Source organism: Crocodylus siamensis, chromosome 11 (genome assembly GCF_052110815.1).
Source record: "Crocodylus siamensis isolate JL-2025a chromosome 11, ASM5211081v1, whole genome shotgun sequence".
In the NCBI taxonomy this organism is placed as follows: Eukaryota; Metazoa; Chordata; order Crocodylia; family Crocodylidae; genus Crocodylus; species Crocodylus siamensis.
This window is the reverse complement of record NC_143405.1, coordinates 43,639,368-43,657,844: the sequence shown is the minus strand read 5'-3', so window position 1 is coordinate 43,657,844 and position 18,477 is coordinate 43,639,368.

Sequence of the window (18,477 nt, the reverse complement as noted above, 5' to 3'; positions counted from 1 at the left end):
TTCTATTTAACATCATGTGGGGAAGTCTTTGAAAGTATTTTAAGTGACACCAGCCTTTTATTTATAGAAATTGCTTAGATTTTGGTACCGAAAGCAAGGGTTCTTAACTTTCAAGTAACACTGAACCTCAAAGAGCAATAAATGATGAGGAACAAGATGGTGAGATATTAGGGCTGTGCAGAGCTTCGGGTGCTGATTCGATTCAGAGGAGATTCGGCCCGATTTGGTGGCTGAATCGCCGAATCTGAATTGAATCAGGTGACCAATTTAAAAGTCCGAATCAATTCAAAGCTCTCTGAATCTTCGGAAAAGATTTGGAGAGCTTTGATGATTTGCGCAGTCCCTGGTGGCTGTAGCAGGTAGCTGAAGCTGACTCAGATCTAGTAAGTACTAGGGGCAGAGGAGGGGGGCTGCCCCTGCCAGCCCCAGCTCAGTTCTTTAAAAAAAAGCTCCAGTGCTCACAGGGTGCTGCTGGATGGGTGGGGGGGGCAATCCCTGCTGCCCCCCACTGCCCCATGCTATATGGGGGGCTCTGCATGAGCCCCCTGATCCCCATCACTTTCCCAGCCCCCCCATGGGTCCTCTGCCCAGGCCAGCTCTTTAAGAAAAAAAACAACAAGAAAAGCCCTGGGACTCACCACTCCTGCAGCAGCCTCAGGGCTTCAGGGGACTTGTACAGAGCCCCCCATGCAGAGTGGGGCAGTGGGAGGTAGCAGGGATCACCCCATGCTGGCAGGAGCAGTGAGTCTGGGGTTTTTTCAGTTTTTTTCTTAAGGGCCAGAGCTGCCCTGGGCAGGGCACCCATGGGGGGTCTGGGGGAGCGATGGGGGGGTCAGGGCTCATGCAGAGGCCCCCACATAGTGTGGGGCAGTGGGGGTCAGTGGGGATTGTCCCCCTTCTGGCAGCACCTGCTGAGTTGGGCCTTTTTTTTTTAACAAGTGCTGGGAGCTGGGGTGAGCGAGGCAGCTGTTGCCAGGCTGGGAGAAGAGGCGGGGGATGGGCCTGGCCTGGCTGCTTCGCACAGGCCTATGAAATATTGATATAGCTATATAGATATAAACCTAACCAGATCTTTCACATATCTGCACTAGTGAGTGTGGAAGTGAATTTTAGATGCAAAGCAACCAAAAATACTGTTTGGACCCAACAAATAGACAGAGGGTGCATGTACACATGGAATTAGTGCACAAACTCCAGAGCTTATTGCACCAAGTTTTTTACTCCTTGGTGCACTGTTTGAACATGTGCCTGGGAGCAATTAACTCTGGAGCAATCATCTCCAAAGTTTATTTATGCAGACCATGTGGAACTTAGTCAGAGCATCATTAGCTGGTATGGGACCCCAAATGCTAGCTTGCCAGCCGAGGGTGCTTTGACCAGGCACAGTATGCTGTGAAGGGGCTTGCTGAGGCACAAGGGTGCTTCAAGATGGGGCTAGCCAGCAGGTAGCCCCCACACTGAAGCACCCTCGTGCCCCAGCCAACAGGGTCAATGTCTACATGTGCACTGCTGGGAATGAAAAAACTCCATAGTACTACCCTGCTGTGGAGCTTATTAGTTTCCTGTACTTTAATAGGGGCACATGTATAGATACTGAGACATTTATTGCAGAGCTAATTAGTCAGCTGCACAGTAAATGTCTCATGTAGATGTGCCCAGTGGGAGGGACATGAAAGCAAAGGGACCAATTTTTCTCCTTTCATAGGTAAAGCAAAATTGCTACAAACTACAGTAGGAGCAGGGCAATGCTGTTGTAAGGGAGCAATAACAGGGATAACTCTCCCCTGATGTTTTCATCTTACAGTTTTAGATAACAAAAAACGGTCATCTGAATCTCAGGATATATCACTCTAAAAATGAAATGTACTTTAAAGGATCAAAGGATAACTATATCCCTAGTAAAAAAAATCCCAGTCATGTAAAACTGAGGTTTGAGTCAAAACTAATTGCAATACTTTCAAAAAGGTATTTATTATAAACTTGTTACAAAGCTCTTTAAAGTCCCACTGAGCCTCTTTCTCAATCTTCTCAACCATCTTAGAGCCTCATGTTAAGCTGGAAAACATTGGAAACATTCATTATATACAATGGCCTACAGGCTTATTTGAGTACTGGGCTTGTGTTAGGCCAATAGATATAAATAATACATCTGAAAAGACACTAGAAGTCATCACCCCCCCCCCCCCCCGCCCTGCCCCCCCAGCCCAGGTCTGCTTAAATATCCCAAGTATATTTTTTGTCTTTGTAAAGGGTAAACTGTTGCAGGCTCCATGCTTTATTCATGTTGTTGATGTTATCTTTCCACTGCCAAAAATAGCCTAGATTCCTAATTTTTTAAAGGCCAGAAGGGGTCATTATGATAATTTAATCTGTCCTTCTGTATAACACAGGCCATACATATCATTCAGTGGTTCACATATCTAGCCCAATATCTTGGGGTGAAACCAGATCACATCTTTCAGAAATATTTCCAACTTTAATGTTAAAACTCTGAGCACTGGAAAATTTACCACAGTCCTTGGTTCTTGCTTCTAAAAGCTCATAGTTAGGTATACCTGAGGACTCCTTTTTAAGGAGTACTTTTGAAAATAATATAAATATAGTTTGACAAATAAGCAAATAAACTTTAACACATAACTCTTCATACCTTCATATGGCAGACAGGAGGAAGACTTGTTTCAATGAGCATTTGAATACCTAGATGCCTGACAAAGAGATAATAATTATTATCTGAAAAAATAATTATTGAAAAACAATAATAGTTCAGTTCTGCTACCTCTGAAGTGCTACAGATGCCAAGAATATGGAAAAATGGCAATAGCACATACACATTCAAGTAGAAGATTCAATTTTATCAGACACATGAAGATGTGTGCTGTGAGCCCATTCTTATTGATATGTCACTTTTAGCCATTCATATAGACTTTTTTTAAAAAAGCACAGTTTTGTCTTTTGAAGATTTTTGTAGGTTTCTCACTTAGTGGCTGCAGTTAGCTTGGTCATAGCAAGGAAAGAAACTTTTATTGTTCTGCTTCTCCTAAAACTGGTAATAACTAATCATTAGGTCATCTAGTTCAAGGGTGGCCAACCTGAGGCACGGGTGCCACAAGTGGCACACAGAAGATCAGGGAGGGGTCAGGCAGCACAGTTGCTAAAATAGGGCAGGGAGCAGAAAGAGAGGAGTCAGAAACCAGAGCAGCAGCTTGGTCAAGGTGCAGAAAGCAGATCAAGAAGTTGGGCAGAATAAGAGGATCAGAGTGGCCCTTGGGGAGTGTTTAGGTCAAATTGGTGGCACACCTACCAAAAGGGTTGCTCCCCACTGATATAATTCATCTTTGTGTTGGTGCAGGATCTTTCCCATATAGCATATCCATTACTGCTGTTTTGTTTAAGTGTCTCAGACAAGAAAGCATCCATGATTTGCTGCTTTTCCCCTAATGTTCTTTTAGGCTCTCTGCTACTATTTTTATTTCATAGATTTCATAGACATTAGGGCTGGAAGGGACCTTGGAAGATCATTGAGTCCAGCCCCCTGCCCCAGAGGCAGGAAGTCAGCAGCAATCATAGGATCCCAGCAAGATAAACATCCAAATGTCACTTTAAGGCATTCAGAGTGGTTGCTTGAACCACCTCCGGCAGTAGTCTATTCCAAACCTTGGGGGCTCGGACAGTAAAGAAGTTCTTCCTTATAGCCAGCCTGAAATGGCCATGGTGAAGTTTGTGACCATTCAACCTTGTCATCCCTTGGGGCGCTCTGGTGAACAGATGTTCCCCCAGATCCTGGTGAGCACCTCTGATAAACTTATAGGCGGCCATCAGATCACTCCAAGCCTGTGCTTTTCCAGGCTAACAAGTCCCATGGCTCTGAGCGTCTCATCATAACGTCTGTTTTCCTGACCTTTGCTTATGCATGTGGCTCTCCTTTGCACTCTCTCAAGCTTCTCCACATCCTTTTTCAATTGTAGAGCCCAAAACTGGACGCAGTACTCCAGCTGCAGCCTCACCAAGGCCAAGTATAATGGCAGAATGACATCCCGGATTTTCTTGAGAAGCATGGATGCAAACCAGTGTTTTGCTCACTTAACTAGCTGCAGCATCACATTGAAGACTCATGTTCATCGTGTGGTTAATCATGGACACAAGTCCCTTTCATCTGTAGTGCTAACCAGCGTAGCACTGCTGAGCCTATAAGGATGCTGCAGGTTTTTCTTCCCAAGATGGAGAACCTTGCATTTTTCAGTGTTAAACACCATCAAGTTCTCAGCTGCCCTGAGCCTGTCAAGGTCAGCCTGGATCACCCTCTTGTCTTCAGGTGTCGACACTTTACCCCAGAGTTTTGTGTTGTCTGCGAACTTGGCCAGTCTGCTTCTGACACCAATGTCTGCATCATTAATGAAGATGTTGAATAGTGTAGACCCAACGACAGTCTTGAAGACCCCACTGGTCACAGCACATCACAATTGACTTCCATCAACCACCACCCTCTGGGCCCTACCACGGAGCCAATTCCCCAGACAGCAGATTGTGGTGAGGCCGAGACCACAGTTAGCAAGTTTTGCCAAGAGATGATCATGGTATACCAGATTGAAGGCTTTTTTAAAGTCAAGATATATGACATCAATCTCTTCTCCCTTCTCCAGGTGATAGGTCACCTGGTTGTAAAAGGAAATAAGATTGGTCAAGCAAGACCTACCTGCAACAAACCCATGCTGGCTATCCCTCAGGATGTTGCTGTCAGCCAGTCCATTAAGAATGGCCTCTTTGATAATCTTTTCTAAGACCTTCCCAGGGATAGAGGTCAGGCTGATGGGCCTGTAGTTTGCCAGATCCACTTTCCTCCCTTTCTTGAAGATAGGCACCACATTAACCTTCTTCCAGTCTTCGGGCACTTCACCAGAGTGCCAGGAGTTCTTGAAGATCTGTGCAAGAAGCTGAGCTATGATGCTAACCAGGTCCTTGAGTACCCTGGGGTGTAAACTGTCAGGTATCCAGCATTTCAAGGTGTTCCTTCATGAGGTCAGCATTGATGGGAGGTAAGGAATCTCCCTCACCAAGGCCTCCCTGTCCCATAATAGGCAGGGATGTCCCATGGGACTGGCAAAAGACCAATGCAAAGTACCCATTTAGCAAGTTGGCTTTTTCCTGGGTGTTGGTTTTCAGTTGTCCCATCTGGTTCAGCAGGGGTCCAATGTTGCCCTTGCTTTTCCTCCGGCTCCCCACATATCTAAAAAAGGACTTTTTATTGTCCTTGATACTTGTAGCTAGTTGGAGGTTCCATTGCAACCTTGGCTTTCCTGACTCACTCCCTGCAGGTCTGGACCAGTGCAGAATATTCCTCCTTGGAGGTGGATCCAGTCTTCCATCTTTTGTAGGTCTGTCTTTTTAGATGCAGGAGGTCCACTAGTTCCCTGGAGAGCCAAGGGGGCTGCTGTGTGCTTTTGCTGCCTTTTCTCCTTAAAGATAGAAGAGAGTTGCTTTATCTTTATACATGGCAGAGAGATAAAGCAACAATGTAATTGCATAGCATTTACTAAAATTGCCTCCAGACAATTGCTCTTGAGGAAATATTCTATTTGTATGCTAAATATGGTGGCCAACAGGTATGTCTAAGATAAATAAGTCCTCAAAATGACTGCCAAAATCATAATGGAAACAAAACTTCTAACCAGAAAAGTCTTAAAACGTTGGGTAAGAAGTGTAATAGTTTCTTTCCTTTTAATATATCCAATTTTGTCTTCACTAGAGGTAACTGCAGAGGTTAAAATCAAATCTATATGTAGACATAAAAATCCATAGGATCCACCACTAGTTATTCCTGGCTTGTCAAAAACTATTAGGAAATAAGATGAAAACGAAATAATTTCAGAAGTTAAATAGAAATCAGTCTTGCAGCTTCTGTCATCCCTCCTATTCCTGTTTTAACTCTGCTGCTCCCAAAATGCTTTCCCCAACCCTCAGCCTATTCCAGCATTTTCTGGCCTTATGATTTTTCTGTCCCTCCCATTTCAGAGCCATTACCAACCTAGCTTACTGGTCTAGGGACTTAGGCCTTCATCCAGCAAACCAGTTTTGTGAGTGATACATTTTAAGTAAGTGAATTGACCATTTATTTCAGTGGGATTGTTTATATGCTTAAAGATAAGCATGTGCTTAACTACTTTGCTAGGTCAAAACCTTAGGGACAATTTGAAAAGTCAGTTAATCCCCTAGTTAAATTTACAAAAACACTTAACTAGGTTTGGTGCCCAACTAAAAGTTCTTTGTAAGCTTTTGGGCACAAGTACCCTTCTTCAGGCATAGGGCATCTCTGCTGTTCTTCAATCTCCAAGGAATGAAAACAGCTAAAAGTGTGACAGGAGATGAGTGAGAATGTAAATAGGTGGAAATTAAGAAAATAGCGGGTAGAGGGTGTGGGGCAAGGGGGAAGTACAGGCGACCCACACCATGCATGGGGGATACGTTCTTGTGATCCCTGCAAATGACGAAATCTGAAAATAAGGCACTACGTTCATGAACATAGTACCTCCAGTGGTGGGCACAGCTCCAGTGGCAGAAGCCTGGTGGCAGCAAGCGTGGAGCTCCCAAGGAGCTCCTGTAAGCAAGGTCCCCTCTAAGGCACATGTGTGTGTGGCTGCACAAAAGTCTTGCCGCACACCAACTTTTTAAGGCCATGCACCTGCTGGGATAGGAGATGGGCTGCAGCATGGGACACTTACAGAAGGTAAGCTCCTCCACAAGGCAGGGCCGGAGGTGGGGGCGGTGGCCTGGCGCGGGCTCCACCAGCTCTGGGGAACTGCTCTGCTCCCCTGCATCACCTCGGGTAGTGAAGAGGCACATGGTGCCTAGGGCTGGGGAGCGGAGCACTTCCCCAGAGCTGGTGGAGCCCACGGAGCAGTTCCTGGAGCCAGCGGGGCCCACGTCCACCCCCGGCCCCAGCCTTCATTCCTGTCTTGCCTCACATCAGAGAGGAGCCGCTGCCTGCCCCGAGTGAGGCTCTGCCAGCTCTGGAGAACTGGTCCATGAGCTCTGCCGGCTCCAGAGAAGTGCTCCACTCCCCAGCCCTGATGCCACGTTCCTCCTTGCTACATGAGGCAATGCAGGGGAGTGGAACAGTGCCCCAGAGCTGGTGGAGCCCGCGCCAGCCCCTAGCCCCCACTGCCTGCCCCAGGTGAGGAGGAGCTTACCTTCAGTAAGTGTCCCACACTGCACTGAAAGGGGGAGGCGGTACTGAAGCAGCGCACTCACGGACCACTACTCCTTAGAGGGAACATTGCCTGTAAGTGTACAAAGTATATTTAAAATGTGGGTTCAGCGACGAATAGCGACGGTTTCCTGTAATGCCAAAGGTAAGCAAGGGAGACTGCTGTAGTTGAGTCCTCCAAAGTAGAAGAGAGACAGTCTGTGAAAAAGTAAACATCTGGAAATTAGGAAGACAAAGGCTAGAGAAAGAGGGGAGGGGCAGAAGTCGGGGCGGAGTGTGAATGGTAAGGTCAGGCAGGTACCTGGTGAATCAGGTGTCAGGCAGGTTATGAGTCATAAATCCAATGTCTATATTGAGTCCATGATTTTTTTGTATCCAGTAGATTTATGAAGTGAAGTTTGTAGGATTGTCTACAAAAGATGTATTGGAAGTTCCATTTGAGGATTAGAACTGAGAGTGATTGTCTTGTGAGACATGTGCACCCATAGATAGTTGGATATTTTTGTCTTTGATGGATTTTCGGTGTGTGTTAATTCTAATGCACCGTTCTTGTTTAGTTTCTCCTACATATTTTCCATCAGGGCATTTGGTGCACTGGATAAGATATATAGCATTTCTGGAGGTGCAGGTGTAAGATCTAGGAATGGTGATATTGTTACTGTAGGGTGCAATTATTGTGGGAGTGATGGAGATGTTTTGCAGGTTTTGCATTTCTTGTCCTGGCATGGTCTGGATCCATTAGGTGTGGTTTGGGTCATACGGAGTTTGCTTCTGGTGATGAGGTTAGCAAGGTTTGTTTGGTGCTTGTTTAAAGGCTAGGATGCATGGTTCTGGAAAGATCTCTTTAAGAATGGGGTCTTCTTCTAGTATAGATTACAATTGTTTGAGGATTTTTTATGTAGGTTCCAGAAGGGTGGCATGTCATAACTAATGGTGTGCAATTTGTGGGGTTTTCTTTTTTGTACTGCAGCACATCTTCATTTGGTATCCAGGTGGCTCTTTCAAAAGTATGATCTATCTTTCTTGAGGAGTGTCCTTGTTGGGTGAAGGCCCTTTTGAGATTTGTGAGGTGGTGATCATAGGTATTCTCCTCAGTCCAAATTCGGTGGTATCAGAGAGCTTGGCTGTAAATGACAGCTTTCTTGGTGTGTTTAAGGTGATTGCTGGTTCTGTGTAGATATGTATGTTGGTCTATGAGTTTCTTGTATATGGTGGTTTATATTTTACCATTTTGGATATTGATCATGGTGTCAAAAAAGGAAAGGCTGGTCTTAGAGTATTCGAGTGATGGTTTGATGGAAGGGTGATGCTAATTGAATTTTTGGTGGAAATCAGAGATTGCAAGGTTTCCGTCTAAATAATGAAGATGTCATCTATGTATCTCAGGTGTAGCATAGATTTGATGGTAAGGTTCTTAAGGAACTCTTTTTCCAGGTGGGCCATAAACAGTTTGGCATATTGTGGGGCTATTTTGGTGCCCATAGCTTTGCCCATTGTCTGGAGGAAGTCATGGTTATTGAAACAAGTTGGTGTGTGTGAGGATGAAGTATATAAATCCAGTGATATCCTAAGGTCTGTACTTTGAGTTGTAATCTCGCTCTGTTCTGAAAGTGGAGGCAGGATGGAAAGGACACAATCTAAAGCCCATTGAAAGGAGAGGGAGTTCCAAATTATCTAGATTACCAAACACGGATATTTAGTATAAAAAAAAAATCTAGATTAGGAGGATGAAATCTTGACACCCCCCTCCCCCCCCTTGAAGCCAACAGGCGTTTTGCTGTTAACTTAAATTGGGGAACCACTTTCAGAAATAATAGAAATTACTAGTGTTACTTTTAGAGGTACTTGTTTGACCTTCATGGCCATGTTCAGATGAGCATGGCCATGCGATATGTGGCATTGCAGCCCCATCTGTGGCCCCACATGCTGCCCATTCAGGCATTTCCTGCACTGCTAGCTTGCAGAGCAGGGCTGTTTATTTTGGGGTTTTTTGACCCCAAGAGATCCCAGCGTAAAAAAAAAAACATGCAGAAAAAAAAATCAAGGGTGCGGGGGTGCACGTAGGGGCAGCGCGTGCTGCCCCAAACCTCCCAGCTGCAGGACCAATGCAGCTTCTTCCATGGCCCCTAGAATCCTAAGTAAGGCTCCTGGGTCCAGACTCCCCTACCCCACCTGGGGTAACCTGCCTCATGTCAGATGGTATGTGGGATGGGCATTCCCTGGGACAACTAGCACCAGCACAAGGTGTGCCACTGGTAGTTGTCCCTGGGGAACCAAATGTCCATGCTTGTCTGGGTGTGGCCCATGATTTTAAATTTGGGAGAAATTTGAGGGGAAATCAAATAATTTGAAAATAGTTATAAATCTATTTTAATGTTGGTGTTTTACAGTTCAGCCAACCAGTTGGAATAGTCAACTTCCTTCTTCAAAATTTTATAAATCTATTTTAATGTTGGTGTTTTACAGTTCAGCCAACCAGTTGGAATAGTCAACTTCCTTCTTCAAAATTTTTATATGTTTTTAAAGGCTTAAGACATTTTAGATACATGCAACTAAAAGAACCCTTACTCTTTTCCATCATTTTCAAGGTAGTATTTTTCCCCCATGCCCTTCAATTATTTCTGTCTACAGCTTCTTTAACTCTCTCTCTCAAATCAATTTTGCCAGCTTTAGTGGTCCTTCTTGGTAATCTGTTCAATATGTGTATTTCTCTTTGCATGAAATAGGAATTTAACACAAAACTACTGTACTGCTCCTAATTTTCTAGGCTGCTCATTATGTCATCTTATTTTTGTGTTTTTGCCATTGGGAAAAAGTTTGTCCAGATCAATTTTATCAGTCTTTTTCAGATATTCAAAAATGTCAATTAGAACACCACAAAGTTTCCTCTTTCCTAGTGAGAACAATCTTAATTTCCTCAACCATTGCTCATTATTTAAATCCTTAGTGTTAACAAGTAGCATGGTTTTGTCATTTGACACACAACTTTACTTTTGTCATGTAGTCACATGGCAAACTTGGTTTTGCATATGGCTGCAAGAACAACTGGAATACTGAAAAATTAAATCTAGCAACACACAATCCTTCTGGCAACATTTGGTAAGTTTTGCTCCCAGAGCAGAACTGCTAGTTCCCACCATCTTGAATTTCATAGAAGTATCACAAAGAAATTCTTGAGGTTAGCCCAATTAAAGTGTGGTAATACTGTACTCTGAAAAGTGACACTCTAAAAATGACATTGCGGGGTTCCATTTTTATTGTCTCTCAATGGCTTCCAGAACAAATTTGCTGAGTCAACAAGTTATACAATATTTTTCCTAGTGGCATTTTGTGCAAACTCTGTCTGGATTCTGAAAGTCAAGCCATGGCTTTAATAGGCTTCTCATCATTCTGAGTTAAGAAAAAAATCTACAATCAGAATTTACTATACAGTATAAACATGTCAAAGAAAAATCCAGCTCATTCTCCTATAGTTGTCTCTTCAGTGTTAAGAGGAATAAAAATACCATATTTACCTGTCTCATTAATTGTGAGTGAGGAGGAGCTGGCAGGAAAGAGGGAAATTGGCACGTGGGGAAACAAAGAAGATCTCTCCTCTTGCAAGGAATCTCACACAGCAGCCAGCTGGAAGGAGAATGAAGCTGACTGATTTGTGATCTCTCCTATGCTCAGTCATTTAAACATTTCCCTAGATATTTTGAACCTCTTGCTCTCTCTATTGTTCTGATCTTCCTTTATATAGCTGTGGTAGCATAGAAGCTTTGCTTTGTCAATGTTGTGGGTCTGACAGCTCATCTGTTTTGGTATCAGGAAGGATTTCCCCCCTCCTCCCGTTAGACCAAAATTAAAAGAGGTCTAGTGAGTTTTTCCTCACACCATCATGGAGTCCCAGCTTTCAGAACAGGTTTATAACTCTATTAACCAATAGATTGTGGGAATGTTTCAGTTTATCAAAGATCGGGAAACATTATTGTAGGAAACCTACAACCATGGGGTCCTGGTTGACAACTAGCATCAAGAGCAAAAGAAAGGTCCAACACACAGGCTAGGGAAGGTGAGAGTGTCCAAAGATTGAGCCTCATTTATGGGTTTATAGCAAGAGCCTGGTAACACCCATACTGGACATATATAAAGAATGGATAGTATATTAATTACTAAAGTGACCTGCCAATTAAAAAGTCACCTTTGCATCTGTCTTGTATCACTTACATGAACAGATCAACTTATTTTGTAGGACTGTCTGAAGTTTCAGGTGCTGATTCAATTTGGAGGAGATTTGGCCCAATTCAATGGCTGACTCTCCAAATCTGAATTGAATGAGGGTACCAATTAAAAGGTCTGAATCAATTCAAAGCTCTCTGAATCAATTCAGAAAATATTCGGAGAGCTTTGGTGATTTGGGCAATGAACCCATGCTGATTGCCCCTGAGCATCATCCCCTCTGCTGGCCCCCCACAGATGTGCTCCTTGATGATTTTCTCCAAGATCTTCCCGAGGACCGAGGTGAGACCTACAGGCCTATAGTTTCTTGGGTCCTCCTTCCTCCCTTTCTTAAAAATGGGGACCACATTAGCTACTTTCCAATCCCCTGGCACCTGGCCAGATGACCATGAATGCTCATACTGTCAGGCCAAGGGCTCTGCGATGACTCCTGCCAGCTCCCTCAACACCTTTGGGTGGAGGGCATCTGGACCTGCAGAGTTAAAAATGTCCAGCCCTTCCAGAAGATCCCTAACAACATCTGCATTGACATCATGGCAAAGCCCTCCACATGGTGTGGGGCAGCATGGGGGCAGTAGGGATCACCCCACTCCCTGGCAGCAGCCGGCAAGTTCGGGCTTTTTTTTTTTTTTTTAAAGGGCCAGGAGCTTGGACATGTGGGGCAGCCATGGGGGGAACTGGGAGAGTGGGTGGGGACCAGGGGGCTCATGGCAGAGCCCCCACATGGTGTGGGGCAGTGGGGTGCAGTAGAGATTGCCCCCCTGCCTGGCAGCAGCTGCTGAGTATGGGCTTTTTCCCCCAAAGAGCTGGGAACTGGGGCTGGGCTGGAAGAGCTAGCAGGGGATGGGGCCCGTGTGATTCAGAGATTTGGCTGATTCAGCAGCAGCCAAACCTCCAAATCAGAGTCAGTTGAATCAATTTGGGACAGTGATTCAAATCACCGACTAGAATCACTGTCCTCCAAATCGGCCAAATCCGAATCTTAAACAAATACTGTCCTCCAGATACTATTCTTCTCACAGACCTATTAGTTTGGTGATCAGATCAGAGATTTAGAACACATACAGGATACAGAAAGCCACAACAGGAATTATTTAAGGATGAGTAGGAAAAGGAAGCTTCTTACACTTGGAATAAATCTTTCAGATGCTCCACAGAGCAGCTGCATAATGGTGTAGCACATACACAAAAAGTAGGAAGTACAGTGGTAAGCATACCATAGTCACATACAACATGCACTGTTTTCCCAAAAAACAACTGCCAGAAATTGGAGAGGTTGCCGTTTGCCAGGTGAAACCAAAAGTAAAATGTACAGTAATCCACAGAGACTAGAAAAGCAAGCAGGCTCAAGTCCCTAGATGCTGTTATTCAAGGAAAGACTTTTTTTCCTTCATCTTGCCTTTCAAAAACAAGGTGCATTATATACTGGGGTGCATTGTATACAAGTAAATATGGTAACAACATATAAATAGTAGATATAAAAAGGAAACCCAAGTATACAGTTTAAGATGTGTTATCCTGGATACAAACACTGGTCTGTCTCTTGCTGTAATCCTTTGCTTTGGAGATGCACTGTATTCATTTCAATACTAAATACCTCATTTATTTTCTTTGGATATTAATTTGAAAACACATTCACTTCAACTATTCTGTCTTGCATTTTGTTGGTTTTTCACTAATATTCTAGAGCAGTGGTCCTCAAATTTTTTTTCCACAGACCACTTGAAAATTGCTGAGGGTGTTGGTGGGCCACTTAATAAACATTTTTTGTTCTGCAAATCAAAGCACACAACTCATATTGTAATATCAGTAGTCCTACCTTACAAGTACAGATATTCTTGACTGTTCTACCACCTTTCTGCAAACCACCTGAATGGAGCTTGCAGACCAGTGGTGGGCCACGGACCACAGTTTGAGAACCTGTTCTAGAGCATGAGATTATGAGCAGGACTCCTTCCTGAAATAGCATATTTAGAAACGAATGTTTCAGTAATGAAGTGTGATTAGGTCATTTTTAGTCTTCATACCAGAAACCTGATTCCAAGAATTATGCTCACCATGCAAGAGGAACAGAACCTACCACATGACCTATCTTGAACTGTGCATAAATAAACAGACCAAGTAGCAGTTCACATACAATGTTTGAGGAGTAATTTCAAATAAATAATACATCTGACAGAATCATCTTGCCAGCTATTTAACCATCCAATAAGGCTTTTGATTAACTTCAGATACTTTCATTGGATCAGAATAATGGAAACAAGAAGAACAAACACACTGAAATCAATCAGGATAGCACACTAAGTGGATTCTTATTTACAGCCCACATCCAACACTATTCTTTAAGATCACTATCCAATTCCCATACAGCCGCAACACCTTCCAGGCAACTGTACCATGATCACTATCTTATTTTCATTCACTCTAGTAGTACACACTCAGAGGTTATCAGCACAGTACATTATCTGAGAAAACTACACATACTTTATTCTTTTATCTACCATCAATACTCTTTTTTATTTATCAGGGTAACCTCCACTAACTGAAGGAAGCTACTAGAGCCTGAGCTCTTCCTTTGAAACAGTCTTTACTCTCTGTTAAGGAATCAACACCTTTCTGAAAATTTCCTAGTTTGTAGGCCCTTCCCCCACCTCAATCTCCTGTAACAGATGTTAGCCTTCCTGGTTTGTAATTTCCAGTATGTTTTTAGATACTCTTTCAAATAAATGATGTGCAATAGCCAATTTGCAAACCACATGTATGTTCCTCAAAGCAAGCAACAGTGAAAGCATGATTAAAATCCTTTTCAAGCTTGTACAGTGTATACACAGTACATCACATGGACAAGAGGCTTCTCATTTATATTTGTTACCTTCTCCTTAACCATTTCCTGCTTTCAGGGGCACTTTTTTGTGTGTTTTGCCAGGTGTGCCTTATGATTCTTTTTTCATTTAATTTTTCTGCAAGTAATTTATTTTCCTTCTACATAAATATTCATTAACCTTCCCCATTTTTACCCAGTTAATACTTATATTTAGAGACATAAACTCAAAGCGTAACTTATTTATTTAAATATTTTCATTTCACAACAGATTTGTTTGATGAAAGTCACTTTCCTCCCCTCTCAGGCATTCCATTTTCGAACAGGGTTTTTAGGAGCTGTCAGCAATGAAGCAATTCTGTTCCTGCTTATAATCATAAAACTCACACTGACTCAGTGGGAACAGATGAAGACTCACAATGGATGCTTTTGGAAATCTCACCTTTAAAATACATAGCTTAAGTGGTGATGTCTACTCACCTGGTCTGGGGAGGATCTTATATGCCTCTTAAGGAGCACCAAATATCCCCCTGCCGTGTATATGACAAGTCTAGAGCTAGGGACAGAAGTTACACATAAACCAGTTTAAGTGATCAGAAATGGGTTTAAACTTGTAACACAACAGAAACTCAGGTTCATTTTAAACCAGTTTCAGCCATTCAGCACTGTTTGAATGTAGTACCAGACTTAACTGATTTGGGTCAAATTGGTTTATGAACTCTGTCTCGGACCCCTTCCTGGTTCAAGTTAAATCACAATCCCCCAGCATTTTGTAGCCCTGGGCTGGGCTGTGTTGTCTGCTACAGAAAGCAGGGCTGGCCTCACCCCTCTACTCCCTAGCTGGAGCAGTGAGGGCTGACTGACAAGGAAAGGTGGGCAAGGCTAGCTGGGGATGCAGGTCAGTGTGCAGAGGGTGTGGGGACTGCTCCTCCCTCCAGAAAAATCCCATCTGGGGTTAGGGAGGGGTGGGGTTAAACATCCCTTCCCCTGTTCCAACTTACTGCTAGCTGCAACTGTGGACTACAAATCCCTGAGACACCTGGAAGCAGGGAGATGAAGCGATGAGCAACCCTGCAGAGTCTGACTGCTGTGATTTTGGACTACAAATCCCAGAGACCACAGGGGAAGAGGAAGTGAATACAGCTTATGCTGGCTATGTACCAGAGATCTGTGATCTAGCCACCTCCTGGATTCTGGCTGCATTTCCTGAATCAAAGATAAATAAATGCCTGTTCACTTCTGTTTCAATTTAATCTCTACAGCTCAGACTAACCTGCGAAGACTGAATCAATTCAGCCTCAGGCTTTTTGACTGTCTGTACTTAGCGCAGATGTGCAACTCTGCTTAACTCCTCTGTTGAGGGAATAAGTTCCACAAATTTTCATCTACCTGTGGATTTTTCATATAATGTGCTTAACACTTTATTGGATTAAGTTCAATGTGGTTTGAGGTTCAAGCAAAGCATGCTAGCACATGTTTCTGTCCCTCTCTCTTCAGCAAAGCAGATACTTATTTTTAAGCAAGTTCTTTAATGCCATTGGGCGTATCCAGATGAGCCCTCATGTGCTTCTTGCAGCATTTCAAACCCCTCTGAGAAGCTGCAAGAGGCATGTACAGGAACAGGAAAAGGTTTGTCCCACTGCAAGTTTGCGGAGTGGGGTCAAAAATAGACCCCTGGATATCCAGGGGTCTTAAAAAATGGAGTTAAAAGAAGTGGAGCAAGGAGGGTTGGTCTTCCACAGAGATGCCCTGGCTGCCAAAGTATCTCTGTGGTTGGCTCTTGCTGTGGTGCTAAAGCATGCTGCCTGCCCATGTACGGCAGCCAGCATGCCAGCAGCAGGGCTCTAGTGCTGGTAAGTAAGGGATTGCGGGGGCTGGAGGAGAGGGAAGGGGACTGTGGGGGGGACCACCACTGACACCACCCAGTCCCCCAATCCCTGCCTTACCCAGCCCCACCCCCTGCCTGCCCCCCAAACCCTCCTGATCCCTCCTCTACCTGACCCCATCCCCCCAGTCCCCTGAGCCCCCTCAATCCCTTCCCTGCCTGGCCCATTCCCCACCTGCCCCCCTGAGGCCCCCAATCCCTGCCCTCCCACCCCAGCATTCCCACAATAATAATAACCCCCCCAGCACTTACCGACAGTTCCAGCTTCCCTCTGTGTCACTGGGGCCCTGCCTGCACAATGCAGGGCAGGGGGACAGCTCTGATATCCCCAGTCTGGGCTCTGATGCCCCCTGCTGCTTGGGGAGGTCTATCAGAAGGCACCAGAGCCCCCACAGAACTTGCTTCTAGGGTGAGTAGAGGATTTTTTTTCTTTTTTTTTAAAGTGCGGGTGCCTTGGGTGGTGACGGGTAGCCATGGGGATGCAAGTGGGGGGTGGGGCTGGTGGGGCAGCCACTGTGGGGGCTACAGCAGCCAGCAGGTGGGGCAGTGATCGTGGGGCTAGGGTGGGGCATGTGGGTCCTGCAGGGGGGGTGGTAACCCCTGTGGGGGACATTTGGCCCCTGTTGGGGGCCTGTTACCCCTGTGGGGGTAACCCAAGTGGGGGTTATAGCCCTTGTGTGGGGGCTGTAGCTCTAGTGGGGGGCAACAAAATATATATTCATGTATTCACGAATACATGAAATGTGTTTAGAGGTCACTTTGTTATTATGATAGAGGCACTGGTAGTCTTCCAAATTGCTTTAACACTGTAGATATATCAATAAAACACTGCCCAACTGATTGCTGTCTCTGTGTGTCTCTCTGTTTCTGGTAGTTTTTTGTTTTAATTGTGGAGGAACATGGATTTTGGGGTATTTTACAGAGTGGCTTGGGGATTTTTTTACCAGGGATTTATCAGTTTTCCAATAGGAACACCAAAATTCCTGCTAGGGAGGCCAGTGGCAGGACCCTGCCTGCTCAGAGATGGCACCTTGGACCCAGCTGGCTGTGGATGGCCTCCTGGCCAAAGGGGGCCAGGAGGACATGCTTTGACAGTTCAAAACAGGCCACCACACTCGGAACATCTTCCAGGCGATAACTGCTGAGATGGCCAGGCAGGGAGCACATGTGGCAGTAGTGTTGCACAGAGGCCAACTCTGCAGCCACAGCCCACTGGCAGCTGGGCCAGACAGGCAGATGCCTCTATTGGCTGTGCAGTCCCCATCTGGCTCTGGCAGGTGCGCAGCAGGTCACAGCCAGGCAGCAGCCCCCACTGCCAGACTGCTGCAGTGAGTAAAGCGTGCAGGGAACTCTCAGGGCTGTTTCAGAAGTCCAGCTGACACAAGGGTTTGTGTCCCCAGGTACCAATTGGGTGGGTCCCAGAAGCTCCTGAGAGTGGGTAGCCCTGAGCCACTTGCCAAGGCAGCTTTTTGTACAGATGGGGCCAGGAAAGGACAGCTTTTTATACTGCAGGGGACAGCACAGGTGCTGGCCCTGGGTTCTAGCCCCCCCCAGCTGCAAATCTGGGAGGAGCTAGGCAGGGTTATTTTGCCTAAGTGGCACAATTTGCTCCCAAATGAAGTGCATGGCTGAGCACATGCGCTGGGGCAAAAGCTCTGGCTCAAATTTGCACTGCTTCTATTTGAGCTGCTGCAAGTACCTGTGCTTGCATGTGTGGACACGCCCATTGCAACCAACAGGACTTAAGCATTTCCTTTAAAATTAATCACGTTGTTTGGTAGTGATGCATTCAAGCACTTAGCATGTTGTAGGAGCCCATTTCAGTATATTTGAAATAAAATGAAATGAATACCAAAATTATAGTCTTAATGCATTGACTAAAGTATCATATGATTAGCAGGGAGAGCAATGCCAAGGACCTACCCCATTTCATTCCTAGAGTGCACTCCAGAGAACTGTGGGACTTCGTTACATGTCAAGCCCAAAGCATAGGTTTCCTTTAGTTTAGGTGGAAAGGAGTTAATATTTCCCCAGAGGCAACACTTTTGCCTTTGATTGCTGTCTTTTTTCCTTGTATCAGATCTATTGGATAATGTCATTCCCCTCATTCAGAGAAATAGAGCAAACAGTATGACATAGAAGATGATAATTTCAAACACTTTTTATACAAAAAACTGTCAGAACAAATCTTGAGATCTCTGAGTAAAAGTTGTAATGTTGCCTCGAGGCGGGGGGGGGGAGAGGAAATGATGTTTCATGGTGCAGTTCCCATGTAAGAACAGGGGAAGAGATCCACAGCAAAATCCCAACTCTCTTGAAATTGATTGGAATTTTGCCATTGAATTCAAG